The 24,908-nt window shown below is 46.5% G+C and overlaps 6 non-coding genes and 3 pseudogenes across 6 annotated transcripts; all 9 read right to left on the minus strand.

The window, feature by feature from the left end:
- Positions 1-3,426: 3,426 nt before the first annotated feature.
- On the minus strand, positions 3,427-3,617 carry LOC148995910 (U2 spliceosomal RNA). The gene has a single exon (XR_016148630.1). It is a non-coding gene; the product is annotated as a U2 spliceosomal RNA (small nuclear RNA).
- A 1,113-nt stretch (positions 3,618-4,730) lies between these two features.
- On the minus strand, positions 4,731-4,895 carry LOC148995911 (U1 spliceosomal RNA). Its single transcript, XR_016149445.1, has one exon. It is a non-coding gene; the product is annotated as a U1 spliceosomal RNA (small nuclear RNA).
- A 338-nt stretch (positions 4,896-5,233) lies between these two features.
- On the minus strand, positions 5,234-5,410 carry LOC148995912 (U2 spliceosomal RNA; annotated as a pseudogene).
- A 6,599-nt stretch (positions 5,411-12,009) lies between these two features.
- On the minus strand, positions 12,010-12,174 carry LOC120475310 (U1 spliceosomal RNA). Its single transcript, XR_005621923.2, has one exon. It is a non-coding gene; the product is annotated as a U1 spliceosomal RNA (small nuclear RNA).
- Positions 12,175-12,512: 338 nt separating this feature from the next.
- On the minus strand, positions 12,513-12,689 carry LOC148995913 (U2 spliceosomal RNA; annotated as a pseudogene).
- Positions 12,690-19,288: 6,599 nt separating this feature from the next.
- On the minus strand, positions 19,289-19,453 carry LOC148995914 (U1 spliceosomal RNA). Its single transcript, XR_016150428.1, has one exon. It is a non-coding gene; the product is annotated as a U1 spliceosomal RNA (small nuclear RNA).
- A 340-nt stretch (positions 19,454-19,793) lies between these two features.
- LOC148995915 (U2 spliceosomal RNA) lies at positions 19,794-19,984 on the minus strand. Its single transcript, XR_016148635.1, has one exon. It is a non-coding gene; the product is annotated as a U2 spliceosomal RNA (small nuclear RNA).
- A 1,113-nt stretch (positions 19,985-21,097) lies between these two features.
- LOC148995916 (U1 spliceosomal RNA) lies at positions 21,098-21,262 on the minus strand. Its single transcript, XR_016150541.1, has one exon. It is a non-coding gene; the product is annotated as a U1 spliceosomal RNA (small nuclear RNA).
- Positions 21,263-21,601: 339 nt separating this feature from the next.
- On the minus strand, positions 21,602-21,775 carry LOC120475333 (U2 spliceosomal RNA; annotated as a pseudogene).
- Between the last annotated feature and the right edge of the window lie 3,133 nt (positions 21,776-24,908).

Consider the following 24,908-nt stretch of genomic DNA (forward strand, 5'->3'; position numbering starts at 1 on the left):
TTCTCTCTTAAGTTTTGCAATATCATCTGCCACATTAAATCCCGAAAGAGACATTGTGTACAGAGTTTGTAGATCTCTCTGACATTTCTTAAACCGATAATTATTTTTTGATGTAATTTTCTTGCTTTTCTTTATAAAAAACTCCTTTATTCTAATTTTAAGATCCTGCCACCAATCACCTATTGAAGAATATATGTCTTGCAGTGATTCCCATTGGTATAACATTCCTTTCAATTCTTGTACAACTTTAGGATTTTCTAGCAAGCTTGTATTTAACTTCCATAATCCTTGGCCTCTCATATTACTACCACATACATCTAATACACAATCCAATTTGGCATGGTCAGAAAAAAAAACAGGTTTCACAGAGGCTTCTATTACCTCAATTGCTGGTGAAGAAAAGAAAAAATCAATACGGGAAGAGGAAGATCCATTAGACCAAGTGAAACCAGGGATATTAGGGTTCTGAGTTCTAAAAACATCTGTAAGTTGGAAGTCCTTAAGAATGTCTGTGAGATCTACAGAGCTAGAATCGAGTTTTACTGTTCTTGTTGATTTCCTGTCTTCTTTTGCTATTATACAGTTGAAATCTCCCCCCATAATCACTTCATGTCCACAAAAAAGTAATGAAGCTATATCTTTCAAAACTTCTTTTCGTTCTTGTAAGTCTGGAGGACAATATACATTAATTATACGAAGGAGTATCCCATTCAATCTTACATCCACATACATAAGTCTCCCATTGACCAGTTCCTTGACCTGATGGATCTCAAATTGCCAACCTCTAAAGAGAATGCTCACTCCAGAAGACCTATTCTTATTATCACCAGACCATAAGGAATGACCATATTTCCACTTATCTTGGAAGGATCTATAATTAGGTTTATAAGGTAGATTACACTCTTGAAGGAGGGCAATATCGTGACCTTCGTTATATAAAAAGGAAAACACAGAGGAGCATTTAACCGGGTCATTTAAACCTCTAGTATTAATGGATGTAATCGATAAACGCATAACCTAGAGGGGAGAAGGTTACGTAGGAGACGTCACGTTGCTCTTTGGCCTTTTTCTTTTCTTTTCCCTCTTAGATCGTGAAGGTGATTCTTTTGGTAATGCCACTTCTTTCATTTGGGTGGTGGTTGAAAAACTTTCAATTTCGTCAAAGTCCAAGAAGGGTGTAGAGTTGGATGACCAGTCAGCTACTTCTTCATGTTCCTGTATAGAATGTTTGTTGTCATTTGGAGTGGACTCTGGTGTTGGAGTTTCAGATAGAAGAGATAAGGACAGAGGAAAAGCCTCAGCTACCTCCAAGAGGATGTTCCGTCTTGGTTTTTGGCCTTCCTTATCTGGCGTTGATACCATAGCATCCATTGGAATTTCTGGTTCTTCAACTGAAAGGTCCTTTTGTGTTTCTTCCTCTGTTCTCTTGTTAACATTAGGTTCCAAGGGGGAAAAAAGAACTCTTGACAAGTCTATCAGATCTTCTTTTAGAGAAGAGGGTGCAGGGACTTCGACTAATCCATAAGGATGTAGTGAAGGACTTATACTAGGTTCTCCCTGTGTAATCGTAACATCCTGGGCACCATCTTGATGGGTTACAAAGGGAAATCCACTTCTGATGTTGTTTTCTGGGTCTTCAAAATCCACCATATTCCGTCCTTCTTCACGATCTTGTTGTTTTATTTTGTTGGAGTAAGCATGAGGGCAATCACGAAACCTATGATCTTCGGCCCCGCATAGGTTGCATTTCTTTGGTAGCTGACAATCCTTAGAGCTATGGTCTTTACTATTACAGTGTCTGCAGATTACCATTTCACAATTCGCTGCTATATGGTTCAAGGAGCCACATTTCCTACATTCCTTTGGTTGCCCATTATAGAAAACATAGCCCCTAATTGGGCCTAATTGGATTAGTGCGGGCAGGTGATGGTAATTACCTTCTGCATCTTTCCTCAAACGTACTTGGAATTTGGAAGCTCCTGGGTGCTTCTCAATATCCCTCCTCGTCTCCTCGCTCCTCCGTCCTCCCTCCTATGACCCGGAAACCGATCGAGCTCAGCCATCTTGAAGGACATCTCAATTCTCTAATTGCACCGTGAGGAGTCGAGGATCGAGGAGATAGGAGGCTTCCTGAGGAGTCATAAGCGAGGATACACAGGTGCATCCTACGCGGAGCTGTTATTGACTAAACGTGACGCACGTGTCAATTCTCCTCCCCCTTCACATCGGTCACAATCATTTTAATTTATACTTTACCTTTGCAGTTTATATAAACCACACATCTCAGATATTTCAACAGTATAGCCTATCGTTATTATTATTTATTATGAATTTATTAAATAACCAAACTTCAACAACATAAGGGCAGATCCTTTTAGCGCTGCTGATGACAATGTGGAGTGACGCTCGAGTGATCAAGTATTCCAATGTATATAGAAAAGCTTTATGCGATTCCTCTGTCCTCCTTTCCTTTCCTCGCTTCCTTCCCTCGCATCCTACAGGGGGTGGAGCCGAGACGCAAGGAAAGGAAGCAAGGAAAGGAAACGAGGATGCACAAATAAGAAATGAGAAGCACCCCCAGTCTTTATCCCATCCTCATCTCTCATCAAAGAAGTATTTAAGATGGTACAGTGCATAGAGAGCCAAGTGGTAACATCTTCAATTTTAATACTTTCAGAATGTATCAAGACAGTCACAGTTCTGATATCTCTTTCAGATAAAGGGGTCAAGAGAATTTTCTGGAAACAAGGAGTTGTGCTCTTCTTGGAATTAAATCTATTCACACAGAGTTCATAAGAAGAAAAGGTGGTAAAAACCACTTCAAAAATCTTCCTACCAGGAAAGGCAAAGATGTAATCCAGTTGTGAGGGTTGAAAACCAAGTTCTGTCTGTAATATTCTCCTACTGAAATTCAGTCGGTCCATCTCCAGTCCTTCCAGTAACTCGAATTTGACCGTATTCCTTCGCACCAAAACGGTCGACATGTTGTTCTATTAGGTATTAAACCCAAGCAAAAAACGAGAAAACAGAACAATCAGCAATAGGCCGCCCTGGGTGAACCACCTTCCTGATCATGGTGTCTCCCCTGCCAGGTAAGTATGAATTCCCAGGCCTTCAGTCAGAAGCACCCTGCCCCTCTCCCCAATCCTCACCAGCGGTTTGCCAGTCAAAAAAGGGGCTTTTTTTTTTTTGCACGCTCCGCATCCGGCTCCATGAGCCATAAATGTACATAATGCGCCGTCCCCGAATAGTGGACGGATCAGATGTTAAACTGACAGAGGAACAGGGGTTCCTTTTTGTCTTGTTTTTACACCACAATTCTACCCAGGCTAGTATAGCACATGATCACCTACAACACCCACTCACACTAGCTCCATTATCACCTTCTGCCACAAGACCACTACATTTCTTTCATTGAACACTTTAGGAGGGTGCACCGTTCCCAGAAGTACTGCAATACCGGGTCGATGCGTGGAGTGGACGGAGCAAGCCCCTATGCCATCTCCCAGGACCAAAAATCAATTTAATATGTGGTGCCCGGGTAGGGCACGTATCAGATATTAAACTGATAAGAACAGATACTACACTTGATCTTAGCCAAAAGGCCGAGAAGCGATGACGCAGCGACGCCGAGGCGGGGGAGCCGGCAAAGGCCACGCCCACCTGGGCCGCGGCGAGAGGGTCTAAGGTCGCCGGCAAACAAGCTCAGCTCAGATTGGTTGACACCGAAAATGGATCACAACAGAGTGCACAGCACGACACTCTGGAGTGCAACCTGGGATTTTGGATCATCAACATTCCGCCTTAAAAGTGAGCGGGCAGACCAAAGCGTCCGTGGTAGAGACTTGAAACTCTGAGGGATGGTAGGACCGGCCCGGTACTACAACCTCACCAAGGCTCGCCCCGATCGGCCCCAAGGTGGCGCTGCAGCGATCAAAAGTACGAAATGGCTCGTAACTCCTCGACCGTCGGTCGCAGACCCAAGTGTCTTACATCACCGGAATCCTTGGCTCGAGCCGAACAAGATGCATGCCTCGGATTGGGTGGTCGCGCTGGCGAGATTTTCGGGTATTTTGGATTTTCTGAAAAACCTACTTTTGCACACTAGTCCTAGGTTTTTTGCCCGATCTGACCCAAACCGGTGCAGAAAGATTCTCTGGAGTCCGACTGCCAACAGGGATCGGGAAACAGTTGGAATTTCCATCCACGTTGGCGACGGTACGCCAAAACGTTGGGGGTGGGCGAGGCGGGCTTTACTTAAACGGCTATAACTCTCCAACGGAATGAGACAATTGCACCCAACTCGGTACACCTGTGTACGGGCTCAGCCCGTGGTCACGTGAAGAGGAATGCGGCGACTGGCCACTTGGTGGCGCTGTAAACAGAAAAAAACACAACATGGGTGGCTGTATATCACGTGACGTTTCACACGTGCACAATGTTTTCATAGCACATGATAGAACTCCTCATTCCGAACAACTTTGCCTCCAGGACAACTGCTGTGAACCAAGTCGTCCGTCAAATATTGGAGACTATTTGAAGAATTGAGGAGAAAAAAGAAAACCCTCCTCACACAGACCGGTCCTAGACTGTTTCGTATCTCTCGAGCAACCGCCGCAGTTCAACTCTCTGGACTGCCTCTGGATATTGAAGAAGTGGAGAAAAAAAAACAAAAAACAAAAGAACCTCAAGTGGAGCTTTAACAATCTGCCCTTTTAACCAGTGTTGTCCAGGGGAGAGCGCGAACGCAGTCCCCCACTACCATAAATTATGCAGTCGAGATTCCCACATTTGGGGAATTCGCAGGGGTCAGCACAACCCAGAGTGCAATGGCCGAGCCTCGCCCTGGGTGAACCACCTTCCTGATCATGGTGTCTCCCCTGCCAGGTAAGTATGAATTCCCAGGCCTTCAGTCAGAAGCACCCTGCCCCTCTCCCCAATCCTCACCAGCGGTTTGCCAGTCAAAAAAGGGGCTTTTTTTTTTTTTTTTTTTTTTGCACGCTCCGCATCCGGCTCCATGAGCCATAAATGTACATAATGCGCCGTCCCCGAATAGTGGACGGATCAGATGTTAAACTGACAGAGGAACAGGGGTTCCTTTTTGTCTTGTTTTTACACCACAATTCTACCCAGGCTAGTATAGCACATGATCACCTACAACACCCACTCACACTAGCTCCATTATCACCTTCTGCCACACAAGACCACTACATTTCTTTCATTGAACACTTTAGGAGGGTGCACCGTTCCCAGAAGTACTGCAATACCGGGTCGATGCGTGGAGTGGACGGAGCAAGCCCCTATGCCATCTCCCAGGACCAAAAATCAATTTAATATGTGGTGCCCGGGTAGGGCACGTATCAGATATTAAACTGATAAGAACAGATTTTTTCTTTCGAAAAAAGTTTATTGTTACAAATTCATTCTTTACACTTCCACATTTATCTTTTAAACATTCCACATGTCTTTAAAAGAAAATGACACATTAAAAGTTAAAAACCAGTATTGGGTGATGTGTCGTGTAAAAGTCCATGTGTGTAAAATGTTGGTTTTTAAAAGAAGGTAAAAGGAATGAAAATACAATAGCAGTAAATACAACAAAATAAAACAATAAAACAATAAAATATGCCAACTGAGACATTGTCTCTTGTGCAGGATCGCGGATGAGTCCCTATCAAGATTGTCCATTCACTCCAGGTCTCCAGAACAGGCCCCAGATTCCTCGCTTCTGATGCCCAGCGGAGATCCCCTCTCCTCCGGCCCGCTGGCCCGCTGTTCCCGTAGCCGGTGTGGTGAGGGTGCATCTACGGGCGGCCAGGGTCGGGGGTGGCCGGGACCTCTTTGGTGTGACCCCAGCCCCCCCATCCGAATAACGACGTCCGGCGCCTCCTGCAGCGCAGATCTAACTATTCGCTCGCACGCGTGGAGGGGCACCGTAACGCGTTTCCCCACCAGCAGGTTTCTGGTGGCCCAGATGGCATCCTTGATGTGGTTGAGGGTGAGCCAGAGCGAGGTAAATTGCTGTGATGTTAGCTCCTTCAAGCCCTGACCCACCCCCAGGATGGCGAGCCTGTATCCCATCTGGGCCCGACCCGCCGGCAGGCACGGGAAATACAGGGGGCTGGTCTTGGCCCACAGGTCCCGCGCAGCACCGCACTCCCAGAGCAGATGGTAGACGGTCTCCGGGGAACCACATCCGGACCGTGGGCAGGTGGAGTTTTTGGCCATGCCTCTGGAGTGCATAACCGCCCTGACCGGGAGGATCTCATGGGCCACCATCCACGACAAGTCCTTAAGCCTGTTCTGGAGAGCCGGGTGGGCTGCGTTCCTCCAAACGTCTTTGGCCTCACCTAGTGTGAGGCCTGGAACCGGACACACCGATTCCCGATCCTGCACAAGAGAGATGAGAGACTTATGATTTGTTAAAACGTTGACATCCTGATTCTCTAGATCGTGTCTTTTTAAAAAGGTTTTAATAAAACAATATTCTTGTGGAAGGTTAAAAGACACTGGGACAGTCAGGTCGACAGGTAAAACTTTCAAACTACGCAGATATGACCCCATCCAAAATCTGACCATTGCTGCAGTTTTGTTTTCTCTGGAGGGGTTTATTGCATATTTAAAATGCAGTGCTGTGAATCTACTTGCTAAAAACAGATAGGGGTCGGGGAGGCCTTTCCCTCCATTCTCTTTTCTCTTCTTCACCACTTCTCTTTTGAGGCGCTCCCACTTTGACCCCCAGAAGAAATAAAACACTGCCCTCTCGACTGTCAGGAGGAAGAATCTTGGTGGCCTAAAAACAGAGCAAAGCAATAAAAACAACGGTAAGATCACAGCTTTATAAATTAAAATTTTTCCTTCCATTGTCAGTGTCCGTAGTCTCCAAAAGCCCAGTCGTTGTCTAACTTTCCCTACCATTTCTGTCCAATTTCCTTGTCCGCCCCCCTCTTTGTCAAACTTTACTCCTAAAATCCTAATGTCAGTTTCCTTAAAATTCACGTCTAGTCCTGTCGCGTCTATGTCACCCCATGGTCCAAAAAGCTGGGCCTCGGACTTATTTCTATTGAGTTTTGCTCCAGAGGCTCGCCCGTACTGGTCAGTCAGGTCAAGTGCTCTCTGTACTGATAAAAGGTCAGTTGTTAAAATTGTCACATCGTCCATGTATAAAACACATTTTAAGTCCGTCAGTCCTTTTGTACCTGGAATTTTCAGTCCTTTGATCCATTGGTCCCTTCTCAAGAGTTGTGCCAGTGGTTCGATGCAAACCACATACAAGAGCGGAGATAACGGACACCCTTGACGGACGCCGCTGCATACAGTTACTGCTTTTGTCAAGTGCCCATTTACAAGAATTCTGCTGGTTATGTCTTTATACAGCATCCCCACCCACTTTAGAACCCTCCCTGGCAGCCCCAATTTTTCCAGTACCTGAAACAGGTATTGGTGCGAGACTCTGTCAAATGCTTTCTCAAAGTCTAAATTTAGAACTATAAGCCGATTGTTCCTGTCTCTCGCAAAACAGATTGCGTCCCTTATCAAAATCAGGCTGTCCGTGATCTTCCTCCCTGGCACAGCGCACGCTTGATCCGGGTGGATCACGTCCTCTAAGATTTTTGACATACGACTAGCTAAAAGTTTACTAAAAATTTTACAGTCAACATTTAAAAGGGTGATTGGTCTCCAATTTTTTAAGTCTGCTTTGTCTCCTTTCTTGTGTAGAAGTGATACTATCCCTGATCTAAAACTGTCGGGTAATATGTCCAGTCTGTCAAACTCTTTAAAAACGGTCAATAGATTGTGTGCTAAAATGTCCCAGAATGTTTCATAAAATTCCAGGGGAAGTCCATCCATCCCTGGGGACTTCCCCTTTTTAAAACCCTTTCTACATTCTGTCAACTCGAGAACCGTAAAATCCTGTGTTAAAAAGGCACACTCCTTATTAATTTTTGTTTCTAAGAGAGTTAGTATTTCTTTTACTGCATCCTCTTCCACTATTTTTTCATTGTATAATTCTGAGAAGAAATGTTCCACTTGCTTTAAAATTCCCTCTGTATCTTTCACTTCTTCCCCACCTGTTTTTAATCTTGTTATTCCCCCACCTTTTGTTATAATCTTTTTAAAAAAATAGCGTGTACATTTTTCACCTTCTTCCAACTCTTGTTCTTTACTTCTAAGTATTACTCCTTTACTTTTTTCTTGTTCATAAGCAGACATTACTCTTTTAATTTCATTTATTTCTTTACTAAAATCAAGACCATTGTTTAAAAGATTAAAATATCGTTGTAACCTCTTTTGCAGCCCCACCATGCACCTCTTTTCCTTTTTTCTCTTCTCTTTTCCCTTCTTTCTAAAAAACATCTGAGTCCTACCCTTCACCATTTCCCACCACAGTGCTCGTGAATCAAAGAAGTCTTGGAGAGTCTGCCATTGGCTAAACTGCTCCCTGTATTCTCTGACTATCTCTTCATCCTGCAACAGGGAGCAGTTTAGTTTCCAAATCCCTCTGCCTACTGTCACGTCCGTGGTTAGTGCAAGGGTGCAGGATAGCATTGCGTGATCAGAAAAGTAAACGGGAGTCAATCTAGCATCAGTTGGTGGGCATTCACATGTAAAAACATAGTCAATACGAGAGGCTTTGGTGCCATCACCACTGATCCAGGTGAAGCCCTCTTCTCTTGGATGCAGACTTTTAAAACAGTCAACTAGTTTAAAATCTCTGACTAAGCTTTGCAGTAAAACTGATGTTTTGTCCACTCTAAAATCATCCCCTGTTCTTTTCCTATCTGCTCTAGTTAAAACACAGTTAAAATCCCCTGCTACTACAAGGGGAGCCCTCCCCAGCATGTGGGGCTGCAAGTCCTCTAAAAGCTCATACCTTTCATTTATTTCCGTAAAACCATATACATTGCACACTTTAAAATCCCTCCCTAAAAAGGTCATGTTTGCTAAAAGTGCCCGTCCGTCCCTCACCACTGTGCTGCCCTTTACCAAGATATTGGGATTTTTGATCAGTATAGCGACTCCATCGTTTCGATTAAAATTTGACCCACTCCATATTGAGGGTCCAGAGGTCCACATCTCTTCCCATTTCCTGTACTGAGTTAAAAAAGGCAAAGCACACTCTTGTAATAAAAACATATCTGAATTACATGATTTTAGAAAGGTAAAAATGCTCTGTGCTCGAGACGTGGACCTCACACTTCTCACATTGATAGTCGAGATTGTGAGGGCCATGAGCAGTATTAAATAGAAAGGCATGGAGCTTAAAACATACATTTTTAAAAGGTTACAATTTTAAACAAATAAAATCATATAATTCCCTGTGCCTCCTGCCTCTCCCCTCTCCCATGGGGACTGGGTTCAGGGGGGCAAGAGTTTGACACCTCCGGATCCACAGAGCTGAACTCTTGTGACCCTTTCGGTGTCGATGTTCTCAGCTTAAAATGCAGAAAGGAAACTTCATTGGGGGATTCTGAGGGCCACACGCGGTCCAGAACTTCCGGGGAGGAACTATCTGGCCAAAGTGTGGCCCTCTGTCTTTTCTCCACTGTTATACACAGAGGAGATCCCGCAGTTCTCTTCTGCACTTGAGCATTTGGGAGTGAAGATTCAACTTCACTCCCACTGGAGGGCATACTCACCTCCGAGACGGTATTGAGGGAGGAAACCGTTTCGTCCTCTCCATTTTCTATTTCTTTGCCTTGGTCTAGCCTGGGAGTGGTTTCCTCCCCCTGTTCCGTTTCCATTTGTGGCTCCGCCCCTGTGGCCGCCCCACTTCCTCTTTCCTGACCAATCCCTGAGGCTGGCTGGGAATTTGAAATTCCCGCCAAAACCTCAGGGATCACCTCCTCCTTCCTTTGTTCTTCCCTTTGATCTGTTTGTGGGGCGGCCATTTTGTTGCTTTTAAGTTTGTTGGCAAAACTTTTCGGGCAATCTCTGTAGAGATGGGATGACTCTCCACAAAGATTGCACTTTCTGCCATTGTGGCACTCTTCAAAGGTGTGCCCAATCTCTCTACACTTTCTGCAAATTATTTCCTGACATGCCTCGGCAAGATGTCCAAGTTTGCCACACTTACGACATAGCTTGGGCATCCCTTGGTAGTGAATGTAGCCTCTATTCTCCCCCAACACAATCATTGATGGTATTTGACCTAGGCCATGGTAGCTGTTGGGATCTGCCCATTGTTGTATGGGCACTCTCCACGCACAGCTCCAGATACCGTCTTCGTCTAATACCTTGACTGGTTGTCCGCGAATAGAGCAATATCTTGCCAACCACACAACAATGTCCTCTCCACTCACAGTTTCATTAAACATCCTGACAATCACAACTTTCAGTGAATTATCAGTCAGCTTTTCCACTGTGAACATGGAGAAATTGGCTTTGCATGTTTCAAACCGAGACCAGAAAGTATTCAGCAGATTAGCGGATGCAAAACTTACATCAAAACCCCGATTTTGGGGCAGAGTCAACAAACAGTTTATATCCATTGCTTCAAAACCTAGAGTCTGTTGGATGTACTTCCGTGAAAAATCCAATCTAGAACAAGTCAGGAGAGTACCATCCTCTTTTGGCTTGAAATTAAAACGCACGCTGTGGTGCCTCCTCACGCCGGCACGAGCAGCCGCCATGTTGGAGGCACCACCAGCCCGCTGCGGCTAAAATTCAAACAATAAATACACAATAATAAATAAATTAAAACCTGCTTACCTTAAAAACCAGAGGATTCCTCGCAAAACGAGTCGTCAATAAAAAGCCGCTTGTCACTATACCTCCTGAAGGGTGTATGTCCCGTGTGACAAGCAACACACGAGACCAAGTCCCACAAGAGGCGATCGCAGTCTCAACCGTCTGACAAGATACTTGATCTTAGCCAAAAGGCCGAGAAGCGATGACGCAGCGACGCCGAGGCGGGGGAGCCGGCAAAGGCCACGCCCACCTGGGCCGCGGCGAGAGGGTCTAAGGTCGCCGGCAAACAAGCTCAGCTCAGATTGGTTGACACCGAAAATGGATCACAACAGAGTGCACAGCACGACACTCTGGAGTGCAACCTGGGATTTTGGATCATCAACATTCCGCCTTAAAAGTGAGCGGGCAGACCAAAGCGTCCGTGGTAGAGACTTGAAACTCTGAGGGATGGTAGGACCGGCCCGGTACTACAACCTCACCAAGGCTCGCCCCGATCGGCCCCAAGGTGGCGCTGCAGCGATCAAAAGTACGAAATGGCTCGTAACTCCTCGACCGTCGGTCGCAGACCCAAGTGTCTTACATCACCGGAATCCTTGGCTCGAGCCGAACAAGATGCATGCCTCGGATTGGGTGGTCGCGCTGGCGAGATTTTCGGGTATTTTGGATTTTCTGAAAAACCTACTTTTGCACACTAGTCCTAGGTTTTTTGCCCGATCTGACCCAAACCGGTGCAGAAAGATTCTCTGGAGTCCGACTGCCAACAGGGATCGGGAAACAGTTGGAATTTCCATCCACGTTGGCGACGGTACGCCAAAACGTTGGGGGTGGGCGAGGCGGGCTTTACTTAAACGGCTATAACTCTCCAACGGAATGAGACAATTGCACCCAACTCGGTACACCTGTGTACGGGCTCAGCCCGTGGTCACGTGAAGAGGAATGCGGCGACTGGCCACTTGGTGGCGCTGTAAACAGAAAAAAACACAACATGGGTGGCTGTATATCACGTGACGTTTCACACGTGCACAATGTTTTCATAGCACATGATAGAACTCCTCATTCCGAACAACTTTGCCTCCAGGACAACTGCTGTGAACCAAGTCGTCCGTCAAATATTGGAGACTATTTGAAGAATTGAGGAGAAAAAAGAAAACCCTCCTCACACAGACCGGTCCTAGACTGTTTCGTATCTCTCGAGCAACCGCCGCAGTTCAACTCTCTGGACTGCCTCTGGATATTGAAGAAGTGGAGAAAAAAAAACAAAAAACAAAAGAACCTCAAGTGGAGCTTTAACAATCTGCCCTTTTAACCAGTGTTGTCCAGGGGAGAGCGCGAACGCAGTCCCCCACTACCATAAATTATGCAGTCGAGATTCCCACATTTGGGGAATTCGCAGGGGTCAGCACAACCCAGAGTGCAATGGCCGAGCCTCGCCCTGGGTGAACCACCTTCCTGATCATGGTGTCTCCCCTGCCAGGTAAGTATGAATTCCCAGGCCTTCAGTCAGAAGCACCCTGCCCCTCTCCCCAATCCTCACCAGCGGTTTGCCAGTCAAAAAAGGGGCTTTTTTTTTTTTTTTTTTTTTTGCACGCTCCGCATCCGGCTCCATGAGCCATAAATGTACATAATGCGCCGTCCCCGAATAGTGGACGGATCAGATGTTAAACTGACAGAGGAACAGGGGTTCCTTTTTGTCTTGTTTTTACACCACAATTCTACCCAGGCTAGTATAGCACATGATCACCTACAACACCCACTCACACTAGCTCCATTATCACCTTCTGCCACACAAGACCACTACATTTCTTTCATTGAACACTTTAGGAGGGTGCACCGTTCCCAGAAGTACTGCAATACCGGGTCGATGCGTGGAGTGGACGGAGCAAGCCCCTATGCCATCTCCCAGGACCAAAAATCAATTTAATATGTGGTGCCCGGGTAGGGCACGTATCAGATATTAAACTGATAAGAACAGATTTTTTCTTTCGAAAAAAGTTTATTGTTACAAATTCATTCTTTACACTTCCACATTTATCTTTTAAACATTCCACATGTCTTTAAAAGAAAATGACACATTAAAAGTTAAAAACCAGTATTGGGTGATGTGTCGTGTAAAAGTCCATGTGTGTAAAATGTTGGTTTTTAAAAGAAGGTAAAAGGAATGAAAATACAATAGCAGTAAATACAACAAAATAAAACAATAAAACAATAAAATATGCCAACTGAGACATTGTCTCTTGTGCAGGATCGCGGATGAGTCCCTATCAAGATTGTCCATTCACTCCAGGTCTCCAGAACAGGCCCCAGATTCCTCGCTTCTGATGCCCAGCGGAGATCCCCTCTCCTCCGGCCCGCTGGCCCGCTGTTCCCGTAGCCGGTGTGGTGAGGGTGCATCTACGGGCGGCCAGGGTCGGGGGTGGCCGGGACCTCTTTGGTGTGACCCCAGCCCCCCCATCCGAATAACGACGTCCGGCGCCTCCTGCAGCGCAGATCTAACTATTCGCTCGCACGCGTGGAGGGGCACCGTAACGCGTTTCCCCACCAGCAGGTTTCTGGTGGCCCAGATGGCATCCTTGATGTGGTTGAGGGTGAGCCAGAGCGAGGTAAATTGCTGTGATGTTAGCTCCTTCAAGCCCTGACCCACCCCCAGGATGGCGAGCCTGTATCCCATCTGGGCCCGACCCGCCGGCAGGCACGGGAAATACAGGGGGCTGGTCTTGGCCCACAGGTCCCGCGCAGCACCGCACTCCCAGAGCAGATGGTAGACGGTCTCCGGGGAACCACATCCGGACCGTGGGCAGGTGGAGTTTTTGGCCATGCCTCTGGAGTGCATAACCGCCCTGACCGGGAGGATCTCATGGGCCACCATCCACGACAAGTCCTTAAGCCTGTTCTGGAGAGCCGGGTGGGCTGCGTTCCTCCAAACGTCTTTGGCCTCACCTAGTGTGAGGCCTGGAACCGGACACACCGATTCCCGATCCTGCACAAGAGAGATGAGAGACTTATGATTTGTTAAAACGTTGACATCCTGATTCTCTAGATCGTGTCTTTTTAAAAAGGTTTTAATAAAACAATATTCTTGTGGAAGGTTAAAAGACACTGGGACAGTCAGGTCGACAGGTAAAACTTTCAAACTACGCAGATATGACCCCATCCAAAATCTGACCATTGCTGCAGTTTTGTTTTCTCTGGAGGGGTTTATTGCATATTTAAAATGCAGTGCTGTGAATCTACTTGCTAAAAACAGATAGGGGTCGGGGAGGCCTTTCCCTCCATTCTCTTTTCTCTTCTTCACCACTTCTCTTTTGAGGCGCTCCCACTTTGACCCCCAGAAGAAATAAAACACTGCCCTCTCGACTGTCAGGAGGAAGAATCTTGGTGGCCTAAAAACAGAGCAAAGCAATAAAAACAACGGTAAGATCACAGCTTTATAAATTAAAATTTTTCCTTCCATTGTCAGTGTCCGTAGTCTCCAAAAGCCCAGTCGTTGTCTAACTTTCCCTACCATTTCTGTCCAATTTCCTTGTCCGCCCCCCTCTTTGTCAAACTTTACTCCTAAAATCCTAATGTCAGTTTCCTTAAAATTCACGTCTAGTCCTGTCGCGTCTATGTCACCCCATGGTCCAAAAAGCTGGGCCTCGGACTTATTTCTATTGAGTTTTGCTCCAGAGGCTCGCCCGTACTGGTCAGTCAGGTCAAGTGCTCTCTGTACTGATAAAAGGTCAGTTGTTAAAATTGTCACATCGTCCATGTATAAAACACATTTTAAGTCCGTCAGTCCTTTTGTACCTGGAATTTTCAGTCCTTTGATCCATTGGTCCCTTCTCAAGAGTTGTGCCAGTGGTTCGATGCAAACCACATACAAGAGCGGAGATAACGGACACCCTTGACGGACGCCGCTGCATACAGTTACTGCTTTTGTCAAGTGCCCATTTACAAGAATTCTGCTGGTTATGTCTTTATACAGCATCCCCACCCACTTTAGAACCCTCCCTGGCAGCCCCAATTTTTCCAGTACCTGAAACAGGTATTGGTGCGAGACTCTGTCAAATGCTTTCTCAAAGTCTAAATTTAGAACTATAAGCCGATTGTTCCTGTCTCTCGCAAAACAGATTGCGTCCCTTATCAAAATCAGGCTGTCCGTGATCTTCCTCCCTGGCACAGCGCACGCTTGATCCGGGTGGATCACGTCCTCTAAGATTTTTGACATACGACTAGCTAAAAGTTTACTAAAAATTTTACAGTCAACATTTAAAAGGGTGATTGGTCTCCAATTTTTTAAGTCTGCTTTGTCTCCTTTCTTGTGTAGAAGTGATACTATCCCTGATCTAAAACTGTCGGGTAATATGTCCAGTCTGTCAAACTCTTTAAAAACGGTCAATAGATTGTGTGCTAAAATGTCCCAGAATGTTTCATAAAATTCCAGGGGAAGTCCATCCATCCCTGGGGACTTCCCCTTTTTAAAACCCTTTCTACATTCTGTCAACTCGAGAACCGTAAAATCCTGTGTTAAAAAGGCACACTCCTTATTAATTTTTGTTTCTAAGAGAGTTAGTATTTCTTTTACTGCATCCTCTTCCACTATTTTTTCATTGTATAATTCTGAGAAGAAATGTTCCACTTGCTTTAAAATTCCCTCTGTATCTTTCACTTCTTCCCCACCTGTTTTTAATCTTGTTATTCCCCCACCTTTTGTTATAATCTTTTTAAAAAAATAGCGTGTACATTTTTCACCTTCTTCCAACTCTTGTTCTTTACTTCTAAGTATTACTCCTTTACTTTTTTCTTGTTCATAAGCAGACATTACTCTTTTAATTTCATTTATTTCTTTACTAAAATCAAGACCATTGTTTAAAAGATTAAAATATCGTTGTAACCTCTTTTGCAGCCCCACCATGCACCTCTTTTCCTTTTTTCTCTTCTCTTTTCCCTTCTTTCTAAAAAACATCTGAGTCCTACCCTTCACCATTTCCCACCACAGTGCTCGTGAATCAAAGAAGTCTTGGAGAGTCTGCCATTGGCTAAACTGCTCCCTGTATTCTCTGACTATCTCTTCATCCTGCAACAGGGAGCAGTTTAGTTTCCAAATCCCTCTGCCTACTGTCACGTCCGTGGTTAGTGCAAGGGTGCAGGATAGCATTGCGTGATCAGAAAAGTAAACGGGAGTCAATCTAGCATCAGTTGGTGGGCATTCACATGTAAAAACATAGTCAATACGAGAGGCTTTGGTGCCATCACCACTGATCCAGGTGAAGCCCTCTTCTCTTGGATGCAGACTTTTAAAACAGTCAACTAGTTTAAAATCTCTGACTAAGCTTTGCAGTAAAACTGATGTTTTGTCCACTCTAAAATCATCCCCTGTTCTTTTCCTATCTGCTCTAGTTAAAACACAGTTAAAATCCCCTGCTACTACAAGGGGAGCCCTCCCCAGCATGTGGGGCTGCAAGTCCTCTAAAAGCTCATACCTTTCATTTATTTCCGTAAAACCATATACATTGCACACTTTAAAATCCCTCCCTAAAAAGGTCATGTTTGCTAAAAGTGCCCGTCCGTCCCTCACCACTGTGCTGCCCTTTACCAAGATATTGGGATTTTTGATCAGTATAGCGACTCCATCGTTTCGATTAAAATTTGACCCACTCCATATTGAGGGTCCAGAGGTCCACATCTCTTCCCATTTCCTGTACTGAGTTAAAAAAGGCAAAGCACACTCTTGTAATAAAAACATATCTGAATTACATGATTTTAGAAAGGTAAAAATGCTCTGTGCTCGAGACGTGGACCTCACACTTCTCACATTGATAGTCGAGATTGTGAGGGCCATGAGCAGTATTAAATAGAAAGGCATGGAGCTTAAAACATACATTTTTAAAAGGTTACAATTTTAAACAAATAAAATCATATAATTCCCTGTGCCTCCTGCCTCTCCCCTCTCCCATGGGGACTGGGTTCAGGGGGGCAAGAGTTTGACACCTCCGGATCCACAGAGCTGAACTCTTGTGACCCTTTCGGTGTCGATGTTCTCAGCTTAAAATGCAGAAAGGAAACTTCATTGGGGGATTCTGAGGGCCACACGCGGTCCAGAACTTCCGGGGAGGAACTATCTGGCCAAAGTGTGGCCCTCTGTCTTTTCTCCACTGTTATACACAGAGGAGATCCCGCAGTTCTCTTCTGCACTTGAGCATTTGGGAGTGAAGATTCAACTTCACTCCCACTGGAGGGCATACTCACCTCCGAGACGGTATTGAGGGAGGAAACCGTTTCGTCCTCTCCATTTTCTATTTCTTTGCCTTGGTCTAGCCTGGGAGTGGTTTCCTCCCCCTGTTCCGTTTCCATTTGTGGCTCCGCCCCTGTGGCCGCCCCACTTCCTCTTTCCTGACCAATCCCTGAGGCTGGCTGGGAATTTGAAATTCCCGCCAAAACCTCAGGGATCACCTCCTCCTTCCTTTGTTCTTCCCTTTGATCTGTTTGTGGGGCGGCCATTTTGTTGCTTTTAAGTTTGTTGGCAAAACTTTTCGGGCAATCTCTGTAGAGATGGGATGACTCTCCACAAAGATTGCACTTTCTGCCATTGTGGCACTCTTCAAAGGTGTGCCCAATCTCTCTACACTTTCTGCAAATTATTTCCTGACATGCCTCGGCAAGATGTCCAAGTTTGCCACACTTACGACATAGCTTGGGCATCCCTTGGTAGTGAATGTAGCCTCTATTCTCCCCCAACACAATCATTGATGGTATTTGACCTAGGCCATGGTAGCTGTTGGGATCTGCCCATTGTTGTATGGGCACTCTCCACGCACAGCTCCAGATACCGTCTTCGTCTAATACCTTGACTGGTTGTCCGCGAATAGAGCAATATCTTGCCAACCACACAACAATGTCCTCTCCACTCACAGTTTCATTAAACATCCTGACAATCACAACTTTCAGTGAATTATCAGTCAGCTTTTCCACTGTGAACATGGAGAAATTGGCTTTGCATGTTTCAAACCGAGACCAGAAAGTATTCAGCAGATTAGCGGATGCAAAACTTACATCAAAACCCCGATTTTGGGGCAGAGTCAACAAACAGTTTATATCCATTGCTTCAAAACCTAGAGTCTGTTGGATGTACTTCCGTGAAAAATCCAATCTAGAACAAGTCAGGAGAGTACCATCCTCTTTTGGCTTGAAATTAAAACGCACGCTGTGGTGCCTCCTCACGCCGGCACGAGCAGCCGCCATGTTGGAGGCACCACCAGCCCGCTGCGGCTAAAATTCAAACAATAAATACACAATAATAAATAAATTAAAACCTGCTTACCTTAAAAACCAGAGGATTCCTCGCAAAACGAGTCGTCAATAAAAAGCCGCTTGTCACTATACCTCCTGAAGGGTGTATGTCCCGTGTGACAAGCAACACACGAGACCAAGTCCCACAAGAGGCGATCGCAGTCTCAACCGTCTGACAAGATACTTGATCTTAGCCAAAAGGCCGAGAAGCGATGACGCAGCGACGCCGAGGCGGGGGAGCCGGCAAAGGCCACGCCCACCTGGGCCGCGGCGAGAGGGTCTAAGGTCGCCGGCAAACAAGCTCAGCTCAGATTGGTTGACACCGAAAATGGATCACAACAGAGTGCACAGCACGACACTCTGGAGTGCAACCTGGGATTTTGGATCATCAACATTCCGCCTTAAAAGTGAGCGGGCAGACCAAAGCGTCCGTGGTAGAGACTTGAAACTCTGAGGGATGGTAGGACCGGCCCGGTACTACAACCTCACCAAGGCTCGCCCCGATCGGCCCCAAGGTGGCGCTGCAGCGATCAAAAGTACGAAATGGCTCGTAACTCCTCGACCGTCGGTCGCAGACCCAAGTGTCTTACATCACCGGAATCCTTGGCTCGAGCCGAACAAGATGCATGCCTCGGATTGGGTGGTCGCGCTGGCGAGATTTTCGGGTATTTTGGATTTTCTGAAAAACCTACTTTTGCACACTAGTCCTAGGTTTTTTGCCCGATCTGACCCAAACCGGTGCAGAAAGATTCTCTGGAGTCCGACTGCCAACAGGGATCGGGAAACAGTTGGAATTTCCATCCACGTTGGCGACGGTACGCCAAAACGTTGGGGGTGGGCGAGGCGGGCTTTACTTAAACGGCTATAACTCTCCAACGGAATGAGACAATTGCACCCAACTCGGTACACCTGTGTACGGGCTCAGCCCGTGGTCACGTGAAGAGGAATGCGGCGACTGGCCACTTGGTGGCGCTGTAAACAGAAAAAAACACAACATGGGTGGCTGTATATCACGTGACGTTTCACACGTGCACAATGTTTTCATAGCACATGATAGAACTCCTCATTCCGAACAACTTTGCCTCCAGGACAACTGCTGTGAACCAAGTCGTCCGTCAAATATTGGAGACTATTTGAAGAATTGAGGAGAAAAAAGAAAACCCTCCTCACACAGACCGGTCCTAGACTGTTTCGTATCTCTCGAGCAACCGCCGCAGTTCAACTCTCTGGACTGCCTCTGGATATTGAAGAAGTGGAGAAAAAAAAACAAAAAACAAAAGAACCTCAAGTGGAGCTTTAACAATCTGCCCTTTTAACCAGTGTTGTCCAGGGGAGAGCGCGAACGCAGTCCCCCACTACCATAAATTATGCAGTCGAGATTCCCACATTTGGGGAATTCGCAGGGGTCAGCACAACCCAGAGTGCAATGGCCGAGCCTCGCCCTGGGTGAACCACCTTCCTGATCATGGTGTCTCCCCTGCCAGGTAAGTATGAATTCCCAGGCCTTCAGTCAGAAGCACCCTGCCCCTCTCCCCAATCCTCACCAGCGGTTTGCCAGTCAAAAAAGGGGCTTTTTTTTTTTTTTTTTTTTTTTTGCACGCTCCGCATCCGGCTCCATGAGCCATAAATGTACATAATGCGCCGTCCCCGAATAGTGGACGGATCAGATGTTAAACTGACAGAGGAACAGGGGTTCCTTTTTGTCTTGTTTTTACACCACAATTCTACCCAGGCTAGTATAGCACATGATCACCTACAACACCCACTCACACTAGCTCCATTATCACCTTCTGCCACACAAGACCACTACATTTCTTTCATTGAACACTTTAGGAGGGTGCACCGTTCCCAGAAGTACTGCAATACCGGGTCGATGCGTGGAGTGGACGGAGCAAGCCCCTATGCCATCTCCCAGGACCAAAAATCAATTTAATATGTGGTGCCCGGGTAGGGCACGTATCAGATATTAAACTGATAAGAACAGATACTACACTTGATCTTAGCCAAAAGGCCGAGAAGCGATGACGCAGCGACGCCGAGGCGGGGGAGCCGGCAAAGGCCACGCCCACCTGGGCCGCGGCGAGAGGGTCTAAGGTCGCCGGCAAACAAGCTCAGCTCAGATTGGTTGACACCGAAAATGGATCACAACAGAGTGCACAGCACGACACTCTGGAGTGCAACCTGGGATTTTGGATCATCAACATTCCGCCTTAAAAGTGAGCGGGCAGACCAAAGCGTCCGTGGTAGAGACTTGAAACTCTGAGGGATGGTAGGACCGGCCCGGTACTACAACCTCACCAAGGCTCGCCCCGATCGGCCCCAAGGTGGCGCTGCAGCGATCAAAAGTACGAAATGGCTCGTAACTCCTCGACCGTCGGTCGCAGACCCAAGTGTCTTACATCACCGGAATCCTTGGCTCGAGCCGAACAAGATGCATGCCTCGGATTGGGTGGTCGCGCTGGCGAGATTTTCGGGTATTTTGGATTTTCTGAAAAACCTACTTTTGCACACTAGTCCTAGGTTTTTTGCCCGATCTGACCCAAACCGGTGCAGAAAGATTCTCTGGAGTCCGACTGCCAACAGGGATCGGGAAACAGTTGGAATTTCCATCCACGTTGGCGACGGTACGCCAAAACGTTGGGGGTGGGCGAGGCGGGCTTTACTTAAACGGCTATAACTCTCCAACGGAATGAGACAATTGCACCCAACTCGGTACACCTGTGTACGGGCTCAGCCCGTGGTCACGTGAAGAGGAATGCGGCGACTGGCCACTTGGTGGCGCTGTAAACAGAAAAAAACACAACATGGGTGGCTGTATATCACGTGACGTTTCACACGTGCACAATGTTTTCATAGCACATGATAGAACTCCTCATTCCGAACAACTTTGCCTCCAGGACAACTGCTGTGAACCAAGTCGTCCGTCAAATATTGGAGACTATTTGAAGAATTGAGGAGAAAAAAGAAAACCCTCCTCACACAGACCGGTCCTAGACTGTTTCGTATCTCTCGAGCAACCGCCGCAGTTCAACTCTCTGGACTGCCTCTGGATATTGAAGAAGTGGAGAAAAAAAAACAAAAAACAAAAGAACCTCAAGTGGAGCTTTAACAATCTGCCCTTTTAACCAGTGTTGTCCAGGGGAGAGCGCGAACGCAGTCCCCCACTACCATAAATTATGCAGTCGAGATTCCCACATTTGGGGAATTCGCAGGGGTCAGCACAACCCAGAGTGCAATGGCCGAGCCTCGCCCTGGGTGAACCACCTTCCTGATCATGGTGTCTCCCCTGCCAGGTAAGTATGAATTCCCAGGCCTTCAGTCAGAAGCACCCTGCCCCTCTCCCCAATCCTCACCAGCGGTTTGCCAGTCAAAAAAGGGGCTTTTTTTTTTTTTTTTTTTTTTTGCACGCTCCGCATCCGGCTCCATGAGCCATAAATGTACATAATGCGCCGTCCCCGAATAGTGGACGGATCAGATGTTAAACTGACAGAGGAACAGGGGTTCCTTTTTGTCTTGTTTTTACACCACAATTCTACCCAGGCTAGTATAGCACATGATCACCTACAACACCCACTCACACTAGCTCCATTATCACCTTCTGCCACACAAGACCACTACATTTCTTTCATTGAACACTTTAGGAGGGTGCACCGTTCCCAGAAGTACTGCAATACCGGGTCGATGCATGGAGTGGACGGAGCAAGCCCCTATGCCATCTCCCAGGACCAAAAATCAATTTAATATGTGGTGCCCGGGTAGGGCACGTATCAGATATTAAACTGATAAGAACAGATTTTTTCTTTCGAAAAGTTTTATTGTCACAGTGTCATTCCATTATTTCCATTTGCATGTACATTTTTTCTTTTAGATCACATTTTTACACATATTATAAGGGACACATTATTTACTGTTAAAAGTTTCTTGTGTTTGTGTGTTGTGTAAAAAGTCCATGTATGTTTTAAAAGAAAGGTAAATGGTTTAAATAATAGGAATAAAACAATAAAACAAGTCAGATAAAAACCAATAAAACAATAAATTATGCCACATAAAACATCTCTTGTACAGGATCGAGGGTGAGTCCCTATCAAGAATGTCCATTCACTCCAGGTCTCCAGAACAGGCCCCGGACTCCTCGCTTCCAGCGCCCAGCGGAGATCCCCTCTCCTCCGGCCCGCTGGCCCGCTGTTCCCGTAGCCGGTGTGGTGAGGGTGCATCTACGGGCGGCCAGGGTCGGGGGTGGCCGGGACCTCTTTGGTGTGACCCCAGCCCCCCCATCCGAATAACGACGTCCGGCGCCTCCTGCAGCGCAGATCTAACTAATTGCTCGCACGCGTGGAGGGGCACCGTAACGCGTTTCCCCACCAGCAGGTTTCTGGTGGCCCAGATGGCATCCTTGATATGGTTGAGGGTGAGCCAGAGCGAGGTAAATTGCTGTGATGTTAGCTCCTTCAAGCCCTGACCCACCCCCAGGATGGCGAGCCTGTATCCCACCTGGGCCCGACCCGCCGGCAGGCACGGGAAAACCAGGGGGCTGGTCTTGGCCCACAGGTCCCGCGCAGCACCGCACTCCCAGAGCAGATGGTAGACGGTCTCCGGGGAACCACATCCGGACCGTGGGCAGGTGGGGTTTTTGGCCATGCCTCTGGAGTGCATAACCGCCCTGACCGGGAGGATCTCATGGGCCACCATCCACGACAAGTCCTTAAGCCTGTTCTGGAGAGCTGGGTGGGCTGCGTTCCTCCAAACGTCTTTGGCCTCACCTAGTGTGAGGCCTGGAACTGGACTCACCGATTCTCGATCCTGCACAAGAGAGACAAGAGACTTGTGGTTAGTTAAAACAGTGGCATCATTCGTTTCTAAAAGGTATTTCTTTAAAAAATTCTTAATAAAAAGATGTTCTTTTGACAGATTAAAAGACACTGGACATTTAAGATCAACGGGTAAAATTTTCAAAGATCTTAAGTATGACCCCATCCAGAATCGGGTCATGGCTGCTGTCTTGTGTTCTCTGGATGGGGTCAGGGCGTATTTAATGTGGAGGGCAGTGAAGCGGCTGCCTAAAAACAGGTGGGGGTCTGGGAGCCCTTTTCCGCCATTCTCCTTCCTTTTCTTCACTACTTCTCTTTTGAGTCGCTCCCACTTGGACCCCCACAGGAAGTAAAACACTGCTCTCTCCAGGTCAATCAGGAAGCTTCGTGGGGGACTAAAAACAGAACAGACAAGTAAAATCAGTGGTAAAATCACAGCTTTAAAAATTAAAATCTTGCCTTCAATCGTCAGATTTCTTAGTCCCCAAAAGCCCAGTCTTTGCCTAACTTTCCCTAACATGTCAGTCCAGTTACCCTGTCCTCCACCCTCCCTGTCAAATTTAACACCTAAAATTTTCAAATTATTATCTTTAAAATCCAAATCTAGTCCACCTTTGTCAACGTTCCCCCACGGCCCGAAGAGCTGGGCCTCAGACTTGCTCCTATTGAGCTTGGCGCCTGAGGCCCGACCGTACCAGTCAGTCAAGTCCATTGCTCTTCGTACCGATAAAACGTCCGTTGCTAAAAGGGTCACGTCGTCCATGTATAAAACGCAGGTTGCCGTCAGTCCACTAGTCCCTGGAATGCCTAGTCCTTTAATCCATTTGTCCCTTCTCAAGATTTGTGCCAGTGGCTCTATACAAGCCACATACAGAAGGGGAGATAAGGGACACCCCTGACGGACGCCGCTGTAGATATTAACAGCTTTGGATAAATGCCCATTAACTACAATTCTGCTGACCAGACTGTTGTACAGCAGTCCCACCCAGGCTATGAACCGCCCTGGAAATCCCATTTTACCCAGTACCTTAAAAAGGAACTGGTGCGAGATACGGTCGAATGCTTTTTCAAAGTCTAAATTTAGGACTACTAGCCGAAGGTTTCTGTCTCTCGCATAACAGATGGCGTCTCTGATCAGCACCAGGCTGTCCGTGATCTTCCTTCCTGGCACAGCGCATGCTTGATCCGGGTGGATTACGTCCTCTAAAACTGTCGACATGCGTGTGGCTAAAATTTTGCTAAAAAGTTTACAGTCGACATTTAAAAGAGTGATGGGTCGCCAGTTCCGTAAGTCAGTCTTGTCCCCTTTCTTATGTAAGAGTGAAACTATCCCTATTCTAAAGCTGTCAGGAAGTCTTTCAAGAGTCTCAAATTCTTTAAAAACAGTCAGTAAGTCGAAAGCTAAAATATCCCAAAAAGTCAAATAAAACTCCAGAGGAAGTCCATCGGTGCCGGGGGACTTTCCTCGTTTAAAACTTTTGAGTGCTTTGTGAATTTCTAAAATGTTGAAATCTTGAGATAAAATTGTACCTTCGCCTTCGACTTTCTTTTCTAAAAACTCTAAAACCTCCTGTAATGTGTCATTGTGGACTTCTTTGGTGCTGTATAGGTTTTCATAAAATACTTCAGTTTCCTTTAAAATTTCTTTTGTGGTGTAAACCTCCCTCCCTCCACTTTTCAAAGCTGTGATTGCCCCACCCCGTGAAATAATTTTTTTAAAGAAATACCTCGTGCACCTTTCACCTTCCTCAATCTCCTTCTCCCTGCTCCTTAAAATGACACCTTTGCTTTGAATTTCGGATAAAACTGACATTTCTTGCTTTATTTCTTTGATTTCTTCACTAAAATCAATCCCATCGTTTAAAAGGTTAAAGTATCTCTGTAGTCGTTTTTGCAGCCCCATCATGCGTCGATTTAATCTATTCTTTTTGATTTTTCCTATCTTTCTAAAAAACTGTCTCGTCCGTTCTTTTACCATCTCCCACCACTGTGCACGTGAGTCGTAGAAGTCTTGGAGGGTCTGCCATTGGCTGAACTGCTCCCTGTACTCACTGACTACATCTTTATCTTCCAAAAGGGAGCAGTTCAGCTTCCACAGCCCTCCCCCTGCAGTCACACCAGTGGGGAGTGAAAGGGTGC

Source organism: Pimephales promelas, chromosome 2 (assembly GCF_988280905.1).
Source record: "Pimephales promelas chromosome 2, fPimPro1.hap1.1, whole genome shotgun sequence".
NCBI lineage: Eukaryota > Metazoa > Chordata > Actinopteri > Cypriniformes > Leuciscidae > Pimephales > Pimephales promelas.